The sequence below is a fragment of the Rhinopithecus roxellana genome, chromosome 1 (assembly GCF_007565055.1).
Source record: "Rhinopithecus roxellana isolate Shanxi Qingling chromosome 1, ASM756505v1, whole genome shotgun sequence".
Taxonomy (NCBI): domain Eukaryota; kingdom Metazoa; phylum Chordata; class Mammalia; order Primates; family Cercopithecidae; genus Rhinopithecus; species Rhinopithecus roxellana.
In genome coordinates, this window is record NC_044549.1 from 49,349,779 (window position 1) to 49,356,214 (window position 6,436).

The following is a 6,436-nucleotide window of genomic DNA, read 5'->3' on the forward strand; positions in this document are numbered from 1 at the left end:
GCCAGCCTAGGCAATAAAGTGAGACCCTATCTCTACAAAAATAAATAAATAAATAGTCAGGCATGGTGGTGCACACCTGTGGCCTCCAGTGACTCGGAAGGCTGAGGCGGGAGGATGGCTTGAGCCCAGGAAGTTGAGCCTGCAGCAAGCCATGATTGCACCGCTACACTCCAGCCTAGGGGCAGATCAAGACCCTGTCTTTAAAAAAATAAATAAAAGTGGAGAAGAATCCAACAGGTGCCTCGTGGGGACTCGGATTTGGAAATAGGTTGAGAGGCTATCTGCAGTCAGTCAGCACAGCCTTGAAGACTCCTGATAACCTGGGCGACCAGAGAGTAACTTCAGACAACAGAGAACTCCACAGGCAGGTGGAAGAGACCTGAAGAGGAGGTTGGACCACTGCCTCTGAAGCTGGGGCCAGTGGTCATGGTCTTCAGACTGCTAGTTCACCAAGAGTTTTTAACTTTAGGACATCATTTCCCATGATTATTTGCATAGTGACCTTTTAACCAAGGACAGCTGCAAAATTCCAGTCCCAACGTTCAGTTTGATCATGGCCTGATCAAACTTTAATGTCCACAGGATACTAAGGAAAGAAAGGTGGATGTCAGATGAAAAGGATGCGTTCATGACAAGAGAAGGGCAATGGCACTTGGATGTGTTTTAAAACACTGAGGCTTTGCAGTAGTTCAAACAGAGAGAAGGAGGAGGAAATTGAGTTGTCACAGTGGTTAGAGAATGTGCCAGATTCCACGGAAGCTGCACTGAGGCCATCAGCACCACATTCCTGTTTCAAGCAAGACAGCATCATCCATTGGCATAGACTAATACTATTCACTTGAATTTTATTTGTCTTGTAATTTTGATTGGATTTAACTTATCTTTCATTTTCATCTTGTTGTAGAAGTAGAAAGTACCAATGTTTAGTTTTAGGTGAGCACAGATTGATTGAATGATTGATTGATTGGTTGATTGACTTTTTAGAGACAGGGTCTTTCTCTGTGGCCCAGGCTGGAGTGCAGTGACTTGATCTCAGCTTACTGCGGCCTCAACCTCCTAGGCTCAAGCGATCCTCCCACCTCAGCCTCCCAAAGTGCTGGAATTATAGATGTGAGCTACCACACCTGGCCTCATATTTATATAATGTTAAAATAAGCCAAAGTCATAGTAGCCAAAAGGCGGGAGAAACTCAAATGTCTATCTACAGATGAATAGATAAATGAATGCAGCCTGTCCCACAATGGACTATTACTCACCCTTAAAAAGGGAGGTTCTAAACTGTGCTGCCACATCGGTGACCCCGGAGGACATGATGCTGAGTGAAATAAGCCAGGCACACAAAGTCAAGTCCTATGCGATTCTATTCATATGAGATCCCCAGCAGTCACATTCACAGACACAGAGAAGTAGAAGGTGGTTGCCAGGGGCTGGAGGAGGGAGAATGGGGAGTTAGTGTACAATGGGTACAGAATTTCAGTTTGGGACAATGAAAAACATTCTGGAGATGAATAGTGGTGAGTGTTGCACAGCAAGGTAATTATATTTCGTGCCAATGAACTCTACACCTTAAATGGTTATGGTGGTAAATGATATTGTTTTGGTTTGGTTTGGTTTGGTTTTTTGATCTGTTTTGTTTTGTTTGAGATGGAGTCTCACTCTGTCACCTAGGCTGGAGTGCAGTGGTGCAATACCGGCTCACTGCAGCCTCCACCTCCCAGGTTCAACGCATTCTCCTGCCTCCTGAGTAGCTGGGACTACGGGTGTGTGCCACCACATCTGGCTAATGTTTTGTATTTTTAGTAGAGATGGGTTTTCACCATGTTGGCCAGGATGGTCTGGATCTCCTGACCTCATGATCCACCCATCTCGGCCTCCCAAAGTGCTGGGATTACAGGCGTGAGCCACCGCACCCGGCAATTTTATTGTTATAGGTATTTCACCACAATAAAAATAGATATATAAAATAAAGGTATGAAATCAACACTGGGAATGGGTGAGGTTTTTTCCTGTTAAAAGACCTTGGGTTGTCTCAGGCCAAGACAACTGGAGCCCTCAGACTCATCCTTCTTCTGAGGAGTCCCTCCTGAGACGGCAGAGGAGACTGCTCTCCCAGCAGCATCATCTCGGCTGACCTCGCTGGAAAGGCAGCTCTCTGCAGCCAGGCCAAGAGGGCTGAGGAGACCAGGAATCATCAACCCATGATGTTCCTAAAACCTGCCTGTGCATGGCAGCCACTGGGACGGCCTGTCAAAATGAAGATGCCTGGGTCCTGCCCTGGGCTACTGAGTCACAATCTTTAAGGGTAAGGAGGCCTGGAATCTACACTTTTAAGAAGCTCCCCAGGCACCTCTGAACACCCAACATGCTAGGGCGTCAGGCCTGGCAGCGCAGAGGCCTGGAGGAGCCCAGGTGTACAATCCATAGAGCCGACTTCCCCACTGCCTGCTACTGCCTGCTGTGTGACTGTGAGCAAGTCATTCAGCCTCTCTGGGTCTCAGTTTCAGACCTATGGGTTGGGCACAAAAACGCTTATGTTGGGAAGGGCTTGTTTTGAGGGTTAGCAACAATATACATAAAGTGCCTGGTGCATAACAGGTGCTGAATAAATGGTGGTTGCAGTTAGGATTCGAGAGCTGGGAGAGACCCACCCAGCTGGCGCCCGCTGAGAGGTGAGCAAGCTGCTCTCACACAGAGGGCTCCATCCCAAGTGCACATGTGTTTCCTGCAAGGGGAGCACCTTTACCCAGGGACGTGGATGTGGCTTGTCACTTTAGCTCTGAAAAATGGGACAGAAGTTGTTGAGGGGAAATCCCTTCTCACAGAAAGCAGAATGGTGCTTCAGGAACCCCCCTCCTCCTTTTCCCTCTGCCACCCCCAATCTAGAGCTGGCTCCACCTCACTCTTATCATCAAAAACCCTTGGCCCTGACCGCAGGCTCGCCCAGGAAGAGAAGTAAGGCTCACCTGTGGTTCCAAATTTTGCTGTGTGGCTTTGAGAAAAATCACATAACCTCTCTGAGCCTGAGGTCCTTATCTCTCACTAGGGGGAGGAGGGTGATGCCGGTTCATTCAGGGCATATTGATTGTGATTGAAACGTCCTCATCTCACAGGCAAAGAGTCGGGTGGGAAGATCAGGCTTTAGTGAAACCACTGCAAATATCTCATTGCAAAACAAAATATCTACCTTAGAAAGTTGTGATCAGGTGATGGTTTTTTCAACTTTTTTTTTTTTTTTTTTAGCAGCAGAACCCTTCGTTCAAATGAAGCCTTACCCAGGACTAGGTCATGGAAAATAGCTGAAAGGGAAGTTGCTCAGAGGCTCTGTGACTGTCACCAGGGAGCCCGAGGGCTTCAAGGAACACAACCAGAAACCAGAACTTGATGCCTGGGAGCGAGGGGTGAGGAAAGGTCCGCAGTGGCAGAGCAGAGTCCTGGCACATTGTGGGCACTGCAGAAGCCATCCCCTACCTGAGCTCGTCATCTCTCTCTCACCATGTCAAATGGTAGTGGGTGGGTACAGGGGCCAAACTCAGTCCCCAGACCCCTGAGTGTCTCTGGTGCCAGAGACCCCACAATGCCTAGAAGCCTCTGTCCACCCTGACCCAGGGTTCCTAGGGGCTGAGATTCTGGGGGGTCTCTGGAGGCAGGAGACGCTGAGTCTAGGCAGGCTCGTGCTGGAAACCAGCTCACTGCAGCGGACGACTATCTGATGGAGCGCTTCCTTCATCAGTGCTAATATCCATGTAGCGAAACAATGAAAGGGTTTCCTATCAGTTCCAAATAGGACGTGAAAAACTCTCAGTGCTAAGAGTAGAGGATGCTAGAATAGGGCAATGGGAAACGCCTGAGTCACCGGAGGGCCTCTTTGATTCCAACAGCCCAATCGCTGAAAAGGAAAAAGAGAGAGAGAGTGGTTCATTAATGATCCAAGGGAGGGGACAGGAAAGACAGGCCCTTCACAGGGGACCTCCCCAGAGAACTGAGAGCGGGAGAAGCCCGGCAGTGGGGACACCACCCAGAGAAAGAAACAGAGCTGAGGCTCCACCTGTGCACCCTCCCCACCCAGCTGCCCAGCACGTCCACGAGCCACGCGCCAAGGACAGTTCTGGTTTCCATAGATAAATGTTTATTTTAACGAAGGATGTTCAGGAGTCCTGCTGTGTTCTTCACCAGACTTGTCTCAGAGCAGCTGTTCACCCAGAAGCTCCATGGCCACAGGGATGCCCAGGACAGGGAGGTCTGCTCGCCCACTGCCATGCTCTGGGGTTCCGGGCAGTCCTTCGGACTCACCTGCTGCTCAGATTTTCTGCAGGAAAATGGGAGATCCACCCTTTCAAAAAGTGACCTGGGCCCGGTTCCTGCCCAAAGCCTTTCGGAATGAATTTCCCAGTTCCCCATTGACTGGACATAGAACCTCTGCTCTTTCCTTCTCTAAGACTGTGCTAGTCCATTAATCATTAAAAGACAAAATGAGGCCGGGTGTGGTGGCTCAAGCCTGTAATCCCAGCACTTTGGGAGGCTGAGGCGGGAAGATCATGAGGTCAGGAGATCGAGACCATCCTAGCTAACATGGTGAAACCCTGTCTCTACTAAAAAATACAAAAACAAAATTAGACGGGCGTGGTGGCGGGTGCCTGTAGTCCCATCTACTCAGGGGGCTGAGGCAGGAGAATGGCGTGAACCGGGAGGCAGAGCTTGCAGTGAACCAAGATCACACCACTGCACTCCAGCCTGGGCAACAGAGCAAGACTCCATCTCAAAAAAAAGACAAAATGAGTGTCTTTTAATGACATTAAAAGACATTGAGGCGGGTGTGGTGGCTCATGCCTGTAATCCCAGCACTTTGGGAGGCTGAGGTGCAAGGATTGCTTGAGCCCAGGAGTTTCAGACCAGCCTGGGTAACATAGCAAGACCCCATCTCTACAAAAATTTTTAAAACCTAGCCAGGAATGGCGGTGCATGCCTGTAGTCCCAGCTACTCAGGAGGCTGAAGTGGGAGGATTGCTTTAGCCCAGGAGGTTGAGGCTGCAGTGAGCTATGACAGCACCACTGCACTCCAACCAGAGTGGCAGAGTGAGACCCCAACTCAAAAAATTAAGTAAAAGATGAGAGGCCAGGTACAGTGGCTCACGCCTGTAATCCCAGCACTTTAGGAGGCCGAGGCGAGCTGATCATGAGGTCAGTAGTTTGACACCAGCCTGGCCAACATGGTGAAACCCCATCTCTACTAAAAATACAAAAATTAGCCAGGCGTGGAGGCGCATGCCTGTAATCCCAGCTACTCAGGAGGCTGAGGCAGGAGAATTGCTTGAACCCAGAAGGCAGAGGTTGCAGTGAGCCAAGATCACGCCACTGCACCCCAGCCTGGGCAACAGAGCAAGACTCCGTCTCAAAAAAAAATTAAAAGACAAAATGTGGACACACACATGGCCCCAGCAAGCAAGAATGATTACTACCTTCATGGTGGTGCACACATGCATACCATGCTCCACAAGCTCATCATCTACTCAAGTCAAGAGTATTCGGTTATCAGCCTCAGAAATCCAGAAGGAGCCTCATGTCCCAGGAGCCTCTGGTATCTCAGGGCCTTTCACTCCAAGGAGCCGCCTCCACCGGGCCTTCCCCAGCAGGATGTATGTGGCCCTGTCTGTGTGCTCGGTGGAGAGGGGCAGGTCCAGGCACTGTCTGGTGCTCAGTGTGAGACCACAGCCTTTCTGGAAAGGCTTTGTAATGTGCCGCTAGTGTGCAGGCTCCGTGCGTGGTAGGGGCTTCAAGAATATGCATTAAACGAACCCGAACCCAAGGACGCTTGCTCACCTGTGTCATCTGCGGGTCTCCTTCCACAGGAAGCACATCTGGGCGGAGTGAAGGCTCCCGGGGCTCAGGTCCAGAAAGAGCTGGAGGCTCCTGAGAGCAAGGGGCCTTGCTCAGGCTGTGAGCCCAGAACAATGTGAGCTTCGCACACCGCAGGTGTGTGTGTGTGGGAGCCTCTTCCTGAAGCCTTGGGGTCAGGGGCCGGGGCCCAGCAGGCTGGCTGCGTTTATTGTCCATTGTCTCAGGCCGGGACAGGAAGCACTTTCTGTTCCCAATTGCTCGGGTGGATTAATTTACAGTGGGGAGCTCAGAGTCGCCCACAGCACCTGTTTTCCCCTCTGAGGGGCCAGCTTCCAGCTTGGAGGGTGTTTCAGGAGGGGTCCCCTCTGCAGAGACGCAGCCTCCTCCAGAGACCCTTGGCCACAGCCCCTGCCCGCTGCCTGCTGGGCCAGCTCCCTGCTGGCTGAGGCCCTGGCAGCCCTGCCTGCTTGCCTGGGTCACGCTGCCCACCCACGGGAAAGCTGAGCTCTGCGGGGTGCACACTGTGCTGTCAGCGGTGAGCCATGGCAAGGCAGCCTCAGCAATGTGTCTTCTCTGTGGTTGGGAATCCGCTCTCTGTTTC

General features: G+C 51.1%; 1 long non-coding RNA gene across 1 annotated transcript; it reads right to left on the reverse strand.

The window, feature by feature from the left end:
- Window positions 1-4,106: 4,106 nt before the first annotated feature.
- On the reverse strand, window positions 4,107-6,037 carry LOC115900091. Its single transcript, XR_004059773.1, has 2 exons — window positions 5,818-6,037; window positions 4,107-4,306 (listed from the first exon to the last, which is right to left on the reverse strand). It is a non-coding gene; the product is annotated as an uncharacterized LOC115900091 (long non-coding RNA).
- Window positions 6,038-6,436: the final 399 nt, after the last annotated feature.